We start from the raw sequence: 14,880 nt of genomic DNA, 5'->3' as shown, positions 1-14,880 counted from the left end.
GGCAGCTTTACTTTCTTATTCCTCTGGTTAATTTACCTCATATGGTTCTGTTATTCCCAAGGAACTAACAATGAGATTTACAGAAGGGGGTTGAATGTAAATCTCAAAACTTTTTCAAGTTTTGAGTAGTTTCAAAGACTATGTGTTTTGATGAACAAGTGTGTGTGAATTGCTTTGAGCTGGTGCAGACAGATATATATTCAAACACAAATGTAAAGAACACAAAAGACTTAAAAACTTTTCTGGTGGATTTGTTGTTCCACTAGAGATGTGTTATTTCAGAAAATTTGTGATTCAAGAAATTGATCACAGCTGCTTCCTAGTACAAACTAGATGATTTTCTCTCAATGTTTTTCTAAACAGCTCTGGAAAATTCACATTCTAATTACTAGCTGCAACTTGGTTTATATATCACCAAGTTTTACAAGTGAAGACAAAAATATAAAATACAATTGAAAAGATTCTTCACATGTTTCTTCTTCATTTCTCTATCCAATGCATTCAAGGATAATCTGTGAATCTTTGAATACTTCCTTATTTGCACCAGAATGGAAATGCTGCATTTTCTTGATTCCTCCAAGAGGCTGCCACATTCCAATTATCTCTGCCAACCCATGTGCCTCTGTCAGCTTAGGAATTGTCACTGTCAACTGCTATAGAACTTAGCATCCATTGAAGCTTTCATCCGTTGATGGTTTTATCCGTTGATGCATTAGTAGTTGAAGCTTTATCCGTTGATGCACTCATCCGTTGATGGATGTTATCCGTTGAAGCTTTAGAGACATCCGTTGAAGCTTTGTTTCTTATCCGTTGAAGGCCTTTAACTTATCAGTTCATACTACTTCATTTATACAGAATTACAAGGCATGAAATATTTACAGTTAGCTCTCCTATTTGCATATCGACTAGTAGTCAACATGACTTATAATTTCCCACAACATCTAAGAATTATAACTTGAATACAGAAACTGAAATGTGCTACAATACTAAACTTATTTCTAAGTAAAGCTACTCCATCAACGGATAGCCAGAATGGTCTTATCCGTTGAGGCTACAAACACCGGATTTCTACTTAAGTGTTTTGTTTAACTTATCATCAAACTAATACACATATTTCTAACAGGTTCGCTAACTACTCCAATTCATGCCAAAATCTCATACTTGCAACATATCATATATACAGATTTCCGCTTCTGGTTTGATGTCCTCTCAACAATCACGTTATCAGCATAATAGTTCCTCTTTGTACGTAATGTCCACCATTTATTGGCTTGCAATTATCCATACTCATCACATAATTCCATCCCCTACACGGGTTCATTTCACTTCCTTTTAAAATATTCAAAGAATAGACCTTACATAAGAAGGAATTTGTGTATATGATTCTAATTGGAAACCCTTTTCTAAGGAATAAGAGTACAAGGAAACAATCGGAAGGATCCATAAATCAATAAATCATGATTGAAGAAGAAAGAATGAATAATGATTTAGATAAGAATGAGACAACCATATTTGTACTCAAGATGGCCAGTCTTTCATACTATATGGCATACAGCACATGATTAGGTGGCAATCTTGTTGAGAATCTCAGTTTTCCTTATGCTGGCAACAATATTGGGCTCCCACCAAGTTTTCCTTATGCTGGCAATCTTGTTGAGAATCTCCGTTTTGGCAGTCCTGGTAAATCCAGAATCCATTTTTATAGCTGAGTAGACTCTAATCAAGGTAGAATAGCCTTCATCCAGAATTCTGTAAAGGGGCCAAGTCCTTTCCCCATTTCCTTTGTACTTGAACACTAATCTTTCTGGTAGCTGTCTGTAGGCATCTATTCCCCTTACTTCCTCTAGCTCATCCAGGTAGAGTTCAATGTCTGTCTGTTCCTTTATGTCACAAATGTGAACATAATCATCCTTCGAGACTTGTGGCTTAGGCTTAGGTTTCTGAGTGAATTTTCTTGAGGTTAGGGGAGGTGTTGATTTGGTTTTTCTTTTCTGTTTCTTTGATGGTGGAGAAGTAGTTAAGAAGGTGGGCAATTTGATGGTGTCCCAATCAATGGGTTCTTCCTTAGGAATGATTGTTTCACCATGGATATTTAAGTAGGGATCGGGCACAATGGGTTCAGGAATAGAAGGTAGTGGTTTGGATTTTGATTGGATTTCCTCAGTGTTATCTACAATCTTCCTTTTTGCATTTGCCTTTCTTCTGTTCCCTTTCTGCCATTCCTTTCTTTCCTCACTTCTTTCTTCCACATCCTCACTAAACATGTTCCCCATACCTTCATCTTCACCCTTGTCTTCAATTTTTTCTTCTCTTCAATTTGACTTGACTTTGGCTGTTTTTCAAGCTTTGCTTGTGCTCTTTTGTCAGCCCTTAGCTTTTCAGCTTCTTCCTTCAGCCTTTTGGTCTCTTCCCTCTTGGCTTTTGAGAATTTGGGATGTCCTTGCACCATACAAATACTCTTTCCCTCTCTATAAATGATAGCCATATTCATTCTTTCCACTACATCATTGGTCTCTTTGTGCTTTATGATGCTGCCACCCAAAACTTTGTCTTCATCAGGCTTTGGAAGAGGAAAGTCCACTTCTTTCAATTGAGCAAAGTTAAGGGGATTCTTTGTAGAGTCTTTGTTAAGTCTAGTGTTGGGCTTGAGTACCACAGGCTTGAAGTTCTTGAAGGAAGTTTCTCCAACCTTATTCCTCCTTACTGCTTGTATTCCATAGTGATTGGCTCAACCTTTGTGCTATGTTTCACAGATAAGGATTTTGTTGTTGTAGAGCCAAACACTTGTTGCATCCTTTCATCAATTCTCCTCCTTTGCTCTTTTACCTGCATCTCAGCTGCTGCTAGCTGGATTAGATCAATTCCATCAAGCTTTCCTTTGATCTGAAGTGTTGGAGAAGTAGTGATGGCAGGAATTAGCACTTTGGATATTTGAATGTTTGTAGATGGCTCTCCTTCCCCTTCCCCTTTATTCTCCCCTTTTTGTTATCATCAAGGAGAGGGGTCAAGCCTTGTGCTTTTGCCAGCTGCATGAGTAGACTTGTTTGAGACTGTTGATTCTGAAGAATGGTGACCACGGAGTTTTCAATGACTTGAACTCTGTCTTCCAACTTGGCCAGCCTGTTTTCAGCATCTGATTCTCTTCTCAATGTCAGTAACAAGTCCTGCATGGTACCATAGGGCATGACTGAATCCAGCTTCTCAGAATTGTAGGACTTCAAGTCAGCTATATCCTTCTTGAGTTCATCCACACTTAGATTCTATCTTAGTTGCTGTAGCTTCATGAGATGTAGAGACTCTAGGTGGGCTTGAAGAATAGCCTTGGTACCAGCATCTGAAGTTTCTTGAAAGGCCCTTTGAATAGCCATAACCTGTTTGGCCAAGGATACATTAAACTGTCCTGGTGTAGATTCCTTAGTCAAGGCCCATTCAGGTAAATTTGGAACTGAACTAGGACCTACATCTCCCCCTAAGTTCATGCTTCCATCAAATGAGACAGAGTCATCATCATTAGAATTTACTCCAAATTCTTCAGATGGCTCACCAGCTTGAGAAGGCATCCTATTGACAGCAACTTTATCCCTTTGTAGAGATGCTGAAGTGTGTACTAGGTTCAAAGTCTGTTCTGCCTCCACATTGCCCTGAGCAGCCAACAGTTGATAGGCTGACACAGGATGAGTAAAAGTGTCAGCATCCAAGGAAATGTCATCAATTACAGCTTTGTAATGTTGCTGAAATTGTCTTTCCTTTTCAGCATCATCCACAATCATTGACTCACTAGCAATGGCTGGATCCACCCTTATACCTTCTGTACCTGCTTTTCTCTCAATTTCTCTATATTCTTGCATCAGGGGCTCCCCCTGGCTCACACACCTCACACCCTCACCTTCACCTACTAAGGTGGCACTCCTCTCACTTTCTTTTGCCATGCTGGAAGAAATAGCATGCATATTTAGACTCTCAAGCTCTCCTTTTTTCTGGGAGCAACCCAGCCTCTCACTCAAATTTTCACTCCCTTCCCTCAATCCTAGAAGTGATTGTACATTAACCATATCTTCTACACTTGGAATTGATTCAGTTATTTGTGTAGAGACTATGAACGGATAGGGAGTATCCGTTGAAGTAGGAACTGATGGTATCAACAGATAACTGCTGTTAAGCTTATCCGTCGAAGAACAACCACTTGTCAACGGATGAGTAATATCCGTTATTGAAGGAAAAGAAGTAGAAATTGAAAGGGACATGATTGTTGAATCTGTGTGGATTGATTTAAATTTAGGAGACACAGATTCTTCAACCGAGTCTGAAAGAATTGGCTGATGATCCAACAAATAATCTAAAAGATGATGATCACCAGTATTTGAGTGGGGCTCCTCCCTGAGTTGTAAAGAGGGAGAATCAGGAATTGATGTGAATATCATGTCCACATCCAGAGATGGTGATGGAGAATTTGGTGATTGATGTGTGTCAATTTTGAGAGAATGGGGCTGTGACTCCACATTTGTTGGAGTCACATCAAGCTGAATTTGAGAAGGCATAGATACAGGTAGGTGTATCTGTGCAGTGTGTGCACCCTGTGTGGAAATTAAGGTTTTAACTTTCTTTCTTCTTGTAAAGTCTTTTACAGGTGAGTGTGTGGTTTCAGTGTCCCTCCCTCTTTTGTTCTGTGTCCCTGGTTGGGGACTATTTTGAATAGCTGCACCCTTTTGGGAGGATGTAACTAGGGATGAGTTTGAATCCTTTTCAACCACCACAGTCTTTTGAGAAACTGTGGCTTGGCTAGCTGGGGTACCTCTCACCTCTCCTACCTTATCCTGGGGGGGGTTATTTGATGTTCACCCCTCCCCTCACCACTCACACCCTGTTCACTCCCCTCAGGGTTGATGGTAGTTGTTACAACTGTTGTCTTTTGAGAAACAACAGAGGTGGCTTTCTTTGACTTTGTTCTTGAAATTTTAGGTTTGGTGGCTTTGGTATGAATCTGTTGGGACAAAGACACAGATTTCATGGACACACTTGAAGGCAAAGAAATAATGGGGTTGGAAGTAGTAGGAGTTGAAGAAGTATTTACCTCACTTACCTGAGGTGCATTCATTATTGGCAAATATACCAATGGCACCTGATTGTTGAGGTTTATTCTCAAAAGGTCTGCAAGAACCCTTTTCTCTTGTGCCCAGCACTTGAGTTTGTTACTCTCATTGGTTATGACCAATCCTTCAGCAACATGGTTAGCCAATAACATAAAGAATCTAGCATAGTAGATGTTATGGGGTCTATTAGCTTTGTTACCTAACCTGGTACCTAATTCTAGCATGACATAGTTGCTAAAATTAAAATACCTATCAGAAACTAGCATATAGAGCATATTAACTAGAGATGAAGTTATAGCATCAAAATTACTAATTTTCCCAGAGAAAACCTTGATAAAGGCATCACTGAGAAAACGCCATTCTTTCCTAAGGCCTTTTCTTCTAATACTCCCTAAACTGGCAGAATCAAAAGAATAGCCTATGGAATCTAACATGCTAGATACATCATTATCAGTGTGTGGTGTCATGGCATTGTTCTCAGGTAGTTTGAAACAAGACTGTATATCATCATAGTTAATACATTAATCTTTACCTTTGAGAGAGAAGGTGATGGTCATATCTGTGGGATTGAACTCTGCAGTTGTCCAAATCTCCTCAATTACCTCACAGTAAATAGTTGGGGCTTCCAACATTGCATAGCTTAGTTTGCAATTTTTGATGAAGTCCATCATCATGTGATAATCTGAGTGGGCTTCATTCTTTTCCACCAAAGCTACGAAATTGTTCTTCTCATAGACAAATCCAGACTGGGACATTATCTTTACTACTGGTGCCATTGTAGTGAGTAGAGGTTGCAGAGAAAAGTTGAGAGTTTTGGGAAAGAAAGAGAGTAAAAGCTTTTGAAGAATTGCAAGAAAGCGTAAAGTGAAAATAAGAATTCAAAAGGCTTTTATACTTTCTCGAATTAAAATATAAGGAGAATGATTAAATAATACTTTTAAGTAAATTACAGCCGTTTGAGAATAAATGTGGCGCCCTCCAAACCCGGGTCAGAAGTTTGGGGTCCACAACACAAACACAATATATCAACCTATATATGAAATATTAATTGCAATGACCCTGCTCTATGTAACCATGGATCGCAACAGGTTTAAGTATGAAAACAAGCCACAACCTTAATTTTTATTACAACATAGCAAACCCCAACTAATTTAACTTACAATTGATAATAAAATTATTCTTACAATATTACTATCTCACTACCTCCATAAGCTTCTGCTAGCTCGATCCAACTCAATCTAGAATCCTAGCTCGTACATTGAACTGGGAAACCTCGCTATCAACCGTATCCCTTTTTAACTGTAGAATACATAAAAAGATTCACAAGAGTGAGCTAACTAGCCCAGCAAGTCATAATAACGATAACTGAGGTTAAACAATGATCAACTGAGATGATTCAGATGAATCAAGTTTCTTTTTAACTAATCATTAGAATTGGATATTCATTTTAAGTTATAAAACCAAGGTTAGGCTGCTGATCAGTCACGCACTAACCCCGAGCAAGCACACAACACTGCTCTAATTACTGGATCCAAGGCACACATTGGCCTAACTTGACCATTGGTATGGTCTGACCACGAATCTGGTCCACATATATAAAAACTATCCAATCCTAAAGCAGTTCAATATGATAACAATATGATTCAATAAAACAAGATCATAATCAATGATGGTTAAACATTTGCATAAAAACGTAAGGAAACTCATGGATATCTCACGGGTATATCGGGGTATGTATAAGAAACGGTTTTCAGTTTGTACAAGGGTCAGGTATTAGACCAGTAATGATTTTTCAGGATATGGTTCTTTGATGTTATTAAGAATGATTGGAGTATAAAAGTTTCTATGTTTTCAAATCATTCTCTTTCAGTGTTTGGTGTTTGGTAGTTATATTTGTGGGGAGTAGTATTATATTTGTATGGTTTGGTGTCTGAGGATCAACAAAGGACATATTACAAAAATAAGGCCTATGGCTCAAGATCAAGAAAATCAGGGTTCAAGGTTAAATGGTTTAAAGCTCTTGCAGTATAAAATAGGAGTTATTTTGAATAATAGCGACATGTTATAAAACAGTTCAAAAACATTGGTAATATATATCTTGAAGAAAAGTTCAGAAATACTTGCTCATAGGGCTTTACAACTATTACTGATCAATTCTGAGCGAACTCTGTCACTCAGGCTTTAACGTCCCACCACTAGATCCCATTGGATTTGACTTTGATACTCAAGTTTTTCTGTTGAAACTCTACTGAGCTCGTCGACTGACTACTAGGTCATCTCTAGTCCATCGGCCACTTTCAGGTTCCCGATTATAACCTACAGGGTCGAAATACCCAACGTTAGACGTCTAGGTATGCTTGACATATCCTCGATACTAATTCTTACCCAACAATATTCAAACCCGACTCGTAATTATTCATATTAGAATAACACAGATAATAATTAAGGTCCACATTCTTGAAATCGATCTAGTGTTCGTTGTTAGAAAATACGTATGCTCGTCATTTTACAAAATTAGGGTTATTGGTTTTAACAAAACGTTTCACTGCCACATACCCTCAGGTTCTGTATAAAACATACGTATAGGTATTTACTTATACTCGCTTGTCGTCCCGATAATCCTCGGATATGCTCCCGTATTTCCGTAGTTCGATTTCCCGGAAATCGGACAGCGTCTCCTTTGTTTATCGGACTACCCGTCGAAACAATTCGACGTCACAACAACCAATTAATCAGACAATTAATTCAATAACCACCGTTTATTATCCAAACTACTTAACAACAATCTCCGTCAAATTTCATAAATCCCAATCGTAATCTCTACATACCCAATAATTGTTTATCCTTTTTGAAAACAACGTTACGAATTAAATTAAGAATTTAAAATTTTAGGACTCAGAATAAACATCACAGTCCACCGTCCACTCGTAAATACTCATCGCAGACAGCGACAAAATATCGCGGGTACCCGATTAATTCTCGGGTTTCCAACGCGTATTTCACCGATTAAATAGTTTTCCGCACGAGGATTATATCACGAATACTAGTCAAAATTATGCCTGCAGAAAGTAAAATAATTAATAATTAATTAAGAGAAACTCAAATCATCCGCGTGCAATCGCACGCACCAGAACCACTGCACAACAGCAACACAAAAATGGCCGAAAACTACACGGCTCTATATACTCAGACCAAGCACACATAGAGAAACAACACACGCAGACACACTTGACAACACACACATATGTACACATATATACCGCACACACACCCATCGGAAAAGAAGGAAACAGGCGGCGATATCGCCGGCAAGCAAGAACTCAGCGATGCGAATCACCACGAAGAGGGAAGGGGAGGGGAAAACGATTGAAAGAAAGAAAACAGAGGTTAACAGGAAGATTAAGTGAATAATCAAGGGGAAGAGAGACTGAGATGAGAGAGAGATATGAGAGAGGTTCAGGCGAGAGATGAGAAGTAGGGGCTGTGTATTTTAATTATTTATTTATTGATTTAATTCCCCAATCAGGAACTAACACGAGGCTAAATGACTGCTGAAAATTCAACACGTGTCTGGTTTTCCACTTGCAAGCCCGATATCGACCCGTAATTAACAATTAACGAACCGAGTTGCATTTAAAACAAATTCAGAAAATTAAGAAAATAGTCTTAAAATGTCACAAATATCCCGAAGTTTAAGAAAACATAAATTTTGTAATTTTAAAATAATTTCTGAAATAGAGTTTATACCCGATTTTAACAATTAAACTAATCGACATGTCGGTGAAATTAATCCCGAAAATTTCCAAAATAATTTTAAAATTCTCAGAATATTCCAAACTTAAATAAATATGAGTTTCATAATTTTTGAAGAATTTTGAATTAAATATGGATTTTACCATTAAACATATTCAGAAAATCATTTAAAGATAAATAATTAATGAAATATTGATTTCTCAATTTTATAAAATCCTAAAAATAATTATTGTAATTATAAAATCATAAAAACAATTTTAGAAATATTCTCAATATTTATGCAAATAAATTTGCACTAAATCCACTTTTGAAAGTGAAAACAATTCAATATGATCCCATAATTAATCGTGCGGACAACCCGGTACACTATAAATCACATATGGATAATAATCAAACAACACATGGCAGTCAAAACCAACACACATATTTTATTTATTTAATAAATTCCATAATTACACAATTAAATAATTCAAAAAGATTACACAAGTCGTTATATCCTTCCCCCCTTAAAAAGATTCTGTCCTCAGAATCGGGTCTAGTTACACAAGTGAGGATATTTGTCAAGTATATCTGACTCTAATTTCTAAGTAGACCCTTCTACTCGAGGGTTCAAACGTACTCACAATAGGTATGCACTCATTTCCAAGGACTTGCCTTTGACAATCAAGAATTTGGATTGATCACTATATGCAGAACAACTTGGACAAGAGCCCCATTGGCTCCCGATCAATCACTTAATTCAAATCAAACACTTATTGCTTTAATTTTGACAGGCCAAACACATTATATGTACACACTGTTGTGACGGTAACATCAACTCATGAACAACTTTATCTATATTTATCAATACTTCGAGAATGGTTTACTAATTTTAGGACTTAACCTGTCCCTTCTACTTAGACTTATCCAGTCTCTTTCAACATAAAACTTGTACTAGCACTACTGGTCCTATTTCTATACTCATATTCTCTCTCGATATAATTTCACCTTCTTTCTTTGTCTGCTCCGAGCTGCGTTAATCAATATTACTACGCTCTTGGTGTGCTGAATTAACTTAGAATTTGATAACTTTCTTTTTCCCACTTTATCTCAATAAAAATGGGGACCTACACTTGCGTTCACATGAAGCTTGGTAAAGTGGCATTCCAAAGCTGACATCGCTGATAAATGATCATTCCAGTGTTTCCTTAAAACTCAACCTCTCAACATATCTTACATTTTCTCAATCACTTCCGTACTTTGACTCTTCGTTTAAGGATGATAAGCAATGCTCATTTTTAACTGGGTTTCCAAATATTTAAACATCTTTTACTCTTTTTCATCAATTAAGGCTGAAAAGTAATCTCATATATTCACGTATTATCACCTTTAAGTATTTGAACTTCGGATTCCACTTTTTCCAATTCTGTTTATTAATTCTTCAGTGGTCTTAATTACATCCAATCCCTTCTGTCGGTATAGAGCATCTGTTATCATACGGCTTTTCTTAGGTTATTGTTAATGGATTAATTCAGAATCTTTTGTTAACCTTAGTCAAAATTTCATTCTTGAAGACTTAACGCATAGTTGCTTTCCTTCTGATCCTTAGAGAAAAATTCTTGGGCATTCCACGTAGACTTTCTTATTCTTTGAGTAGCTGAGGATGTTATCAATAAATACAGTTTGCTTATCTAAGTACTCCTTATACACCACGTTTCTTTAATTCCTTATAGCCACCTGATATACTTGTTATTTCACATAATGTCACCAGAGCTTGCAATGCTCTTAACTCACTTTAATCATAATCTCTGATATTTTCTCAGGGCGGATTTTAAGTTAATCATTGAGACATAGCACACTTCTTAGATTAGGCCTCATAGGTAATCATTCCTCATAGGGGTCATTTATTCTTATTCGTTGTTTTATTGAACTCCCGCTAATCAGTACATAATCTCATAATTTCATTCCTTTTTTCTAACAACACCACTGATACATTTTACGATTCGCTTCTTGTAAAACCACTCCTTGGTCTGCCTTGTTGACTAGGCCTCCGATACTTCACCTTAATTCTTTGACATGTTCAACACTTCCCAATCTATTTTGAAATTCCCTTCTTAAATCTGGTTATCACTATTTTTCTTTAAGTTTCTATATATCTTGGCATTTCTTCAATAGATTAAATACTCGATATTGTAAATTCCCTATGGGATCTCATTTCTTAATTCTTCTGCTTGTAGCATCCAAGTGCTGGAAGAAAACCTAGGAATATCGTGATAGTTTTTCCTGGGCACATAAATTTCCTTTTACTAACTACTAACATTGTAATCCATTATCTTCTATTGACATCTTGTCTTTCCATTCACAACTTTCGACTGAAAGGTCATACAATCCATCATTGCTCCTTTTTACTTATCTCTTGCCACTACATTTGCTTTTCCTCGTGAATTCATATTTTAAACTTTTATAGTCCGTATAGATCTTACACCTTTCTCCATACATATCATATTTCCCAATCTTTTAAAACAAATATTGTTACTGTTAGTCCCAATTATGAGTAGGATGTTTCTGCTCATAAGGTTTCGGTTGTTTGGATGCATATACAATAACTTTATTGTGCTGCACCAACAAACATCCTATTCCCTTTTGAGAAGCATCACTATAAACTACAAAATCTCCTTGATACTTTCAAAATGATAAAGCAGGTGCTGTAACCCTTCTTGCACTTGACTCCGTAAAATTTTCTTTACCCTTCTCTACTTCATATAAACTTCTTGCTTCCCCTGGTTAGCTTCGTCCAAGATATGGTAACTTTCAAGAGATCTTGCACAAATTTTCGATAGTAACCGGCTTATGATAACACTTCTTACTTTTGTTGGTGTTTCTGGTTTCCTTTTCATTCATAGTAACTTTAATTTCTTCTGAATCCCTTTTTGATCTTTTCCACATTGACTATTTATGCTAAAGACTATATTTCATACAACTTCTTTCTTCTCCAACTTCCCAGTCATCATTAAATGCTTTACATGATCCTCCGTTGACTTTAAGTAACAGAAATACAACCTATCCAGATATTCCTTAAAGATTCTGTCCATCAAGTTCAATTATTACGGGTATATTGGTTGATCCAAATGACAATACGAGAACAGTACTTAGTTCTGGAAATTGTCTTTGATAAATCCATAGGTTTAATCTTTAATTGGTGAAATACCAAGTTTTAAATTAGTTTTATAAAAGTAATTTGCTTCCTTTGTTTGATCAAACAAATCATTGGGTCAAGGTAACAGATACTTGCTTTTGATAGTAAACTGGGTGAGCTTTCGCTAGTCGACGCATAATCTCATACTTCCATTTTCTTATTAACAATTAGTATTGGTGCACCTTATAGGATATGCTGAGTCTAATCGCTTCTTCTTCGAACATCTCTTGTATCTACTTTGCTAAATTCCTCATTTTAACTGGTGCCATTTTGGGAAGGTCGTAGTCACTGGCTTCGTCTAAGGCGCTAAGTCAATCGCGAGCTTCCTTTCTCTATCGGGAAGAAATGTTGATAACTCATCTAAAACATGTCTTGAAATTCCTTAATGGCTATTAAGTCTTCAAATTTTGTTTGCTTCTGACTTTTATATATCCCATAATCACCATAATGCTCATATCTTGATCATCGTAATCATTATTAACAAATTCTTTACCTTCTTTCACCTTTGGAACCTCCTCACCTTCTCATTTGGAATCCTCAGAATTATCTTTTCACCATAATGGTCTGTCTGGAAATCACGCTTTAGTAGTTAATCCATTCCTTAGAATAATATCAAATCCTCTTATCTTCCATGATATCAATTTTTCACAACTTATTGCCAGGAATCTCAATTTCATCATTGGTACCTACTTATTTAACAACTACACGTTCTTGACTTGCTAGTCCTTTAATCACAATCTTATCAACAAAACCTTGAGAGATAAACAATTAAGCTTCTCTCACATCTTTTAATACTTTAACGCATAAGGTATTCACCCTAGTCATCCATGTCATCACGTCCGTATTCTGAATAACATATTTCACAGGAAAATCGTATATTCTTGTTCTCGACAACGTATTTCTTATTGGAGTAGATTCCCTTGATTCTTAGTGCATCCCTGGCTGGTTAGTGATTTGCAATTCTCGCCATATGCCCTTGTTTGCTTTCCATGCATGAGAAGTAGATGGAACTTTGCCCGCTTGGTCCATAATTCTTTGATTTCTATTTGAAAAACTCTTACAAAGAACGACAGTACAATGAAGCAACTAGAAGGATTCACAATTCAACAAAATTTAGAGTTGAAAAGAAAGAAGAAACAAAGATTTGAATATGAATGAGACAACCGCATTGGTACTTAAGATGGCTAGTCTTTCATACCATTTGGCATACAGTACATGATTAGGTGGTGTCCCACCCGACTCTTCGTCATTCCGACAAAGTATCTCACCATAACACTGTTTGTCCCAATCAGAAAGCAAAACTTGAGGAAACAATTAAATTTGAAAGGAATGCAACATCCTTTTTTTCGATATCATAGCAAAGAGTTTATTTAAGAAAAGAAGTTTATACGTTTTTAGGAATTGAATAGGAATATATGTTATAATATTGAAGGCAAGAACGATACCATTGGTCACCATCCACATTTCATTTGTATTCATCTTTCGAGCTCGTTCAATCATATCCCAATTGTGTCATATAACAACCTTAGAAAGTCCACTGAAATGCCTTCGCAAACCAAGCATTATAATGAATTTTTACTTGCTAAGTTTTGCATCTTTAACATTGCGCTTACACGTATAATATCTTAACAATTCGATCATAATGGCGTTCCTACTAGGTAACTTCGAGATTCCTCTTTTAATTTAGAATAACCACGTACCATTCGACATAACGATCCTTTTGTTAATAATATTCTACTTTTAGAGAGGTCTGGAAATCTTTCCAATCTTCTTCGATCACGCTCCGGTTTCTGTTAAATTAATGAATTCTTCGAACTCTGATAGTCCTAGTAATTGAATGTATAGTTACTCTGTACGCTGATTCTGTTGCAAATTTTATCAAACAATACTTGCACTTTAATGTTAGGAATAATCAACTTCTTCATAATCGCAGGTTACTTCGTTCTTGGAATTAGCAATACTAGGTCTGAAACAGCATCTTTCCAGGTAATCCGGGTTTTCTAACAAACAAGAAACTCAAATAGTAACTTGAAAACCAATGTTTAAAAATAATTTTATTCGAAAAGGCTTTTAGAAATTTGTAAAGGAAAATCTTTTTTGAAAACTTGTTTAAAAAGTTTGGAAAATCACAAACCTGGTTGTCCTTACTATATGAGTTAGTTGTTGTCCTTCCGATCTATAACAAGGTACCAAATTAATGGAACGATCATATAAAGGTCCATTCACGTCAATCTACTTTTTCTTCTTCATCATGTCCACTTACCTTCCTTAATCGACGAAACTTCAATTGTTGTCGCACATTATCTTATTCGTAGCTTCACATCAAGGCTCCCATACTGGTAATACTCCCAACATTATTATTGCAGTAGTTAAGTAGAACATGCTATCCAATAGTCAACACGTCTATTTCATAGAACAAAGTTTGCTCGTATCACATCACATCCCTACTTTACATATCGCATTTATCATAACACCATCATTTAATTCCACCAAAAATTCCAGATTTATACCTTTCTCTCTAACTCTTTCAAAATTCATCTAATTCATCCCATAATTATTCACGGGTGGCTTAGTCACTAATGACTTCTTTTACCCTATAACAACTATCCTCTGAAACAATTAAATCTCCTCTCTAAACTTCTTCTCACCTTTATTTATATCTCAAGCGCTCACCATTTACTGTAGCTCTAGAATCCATCCTCATAGGTACAATCGCTTCATAAGATAAGTTCTAAACTGGGGGTATAGAACAGGATGTAGGGTAAACTAAAGAGATACACTCACAGTCAAATGTTCAGTGAAACAAAAAAAATAAACAGATGGAGGTTCTTGAATAGGTAATCTCATATCAAAAGGTGAAAA

This window comes from Apium graveolens, chromosome 2, assembly GCF_009905375.1.
Source record: "Apium graveolens cultivar Ventura chromosome 2, ASM990537v1, whole genome shotgun sequence".
Taxonomy (NCBI): Eukaryota; Viridiplantae; Streptophyta; class Magnoliopsida; order Apiales; family Apiaceae; genus Apium; species Apium graveolens.
Note: the sequence above shows the minus strand (reverse complement) of the source record.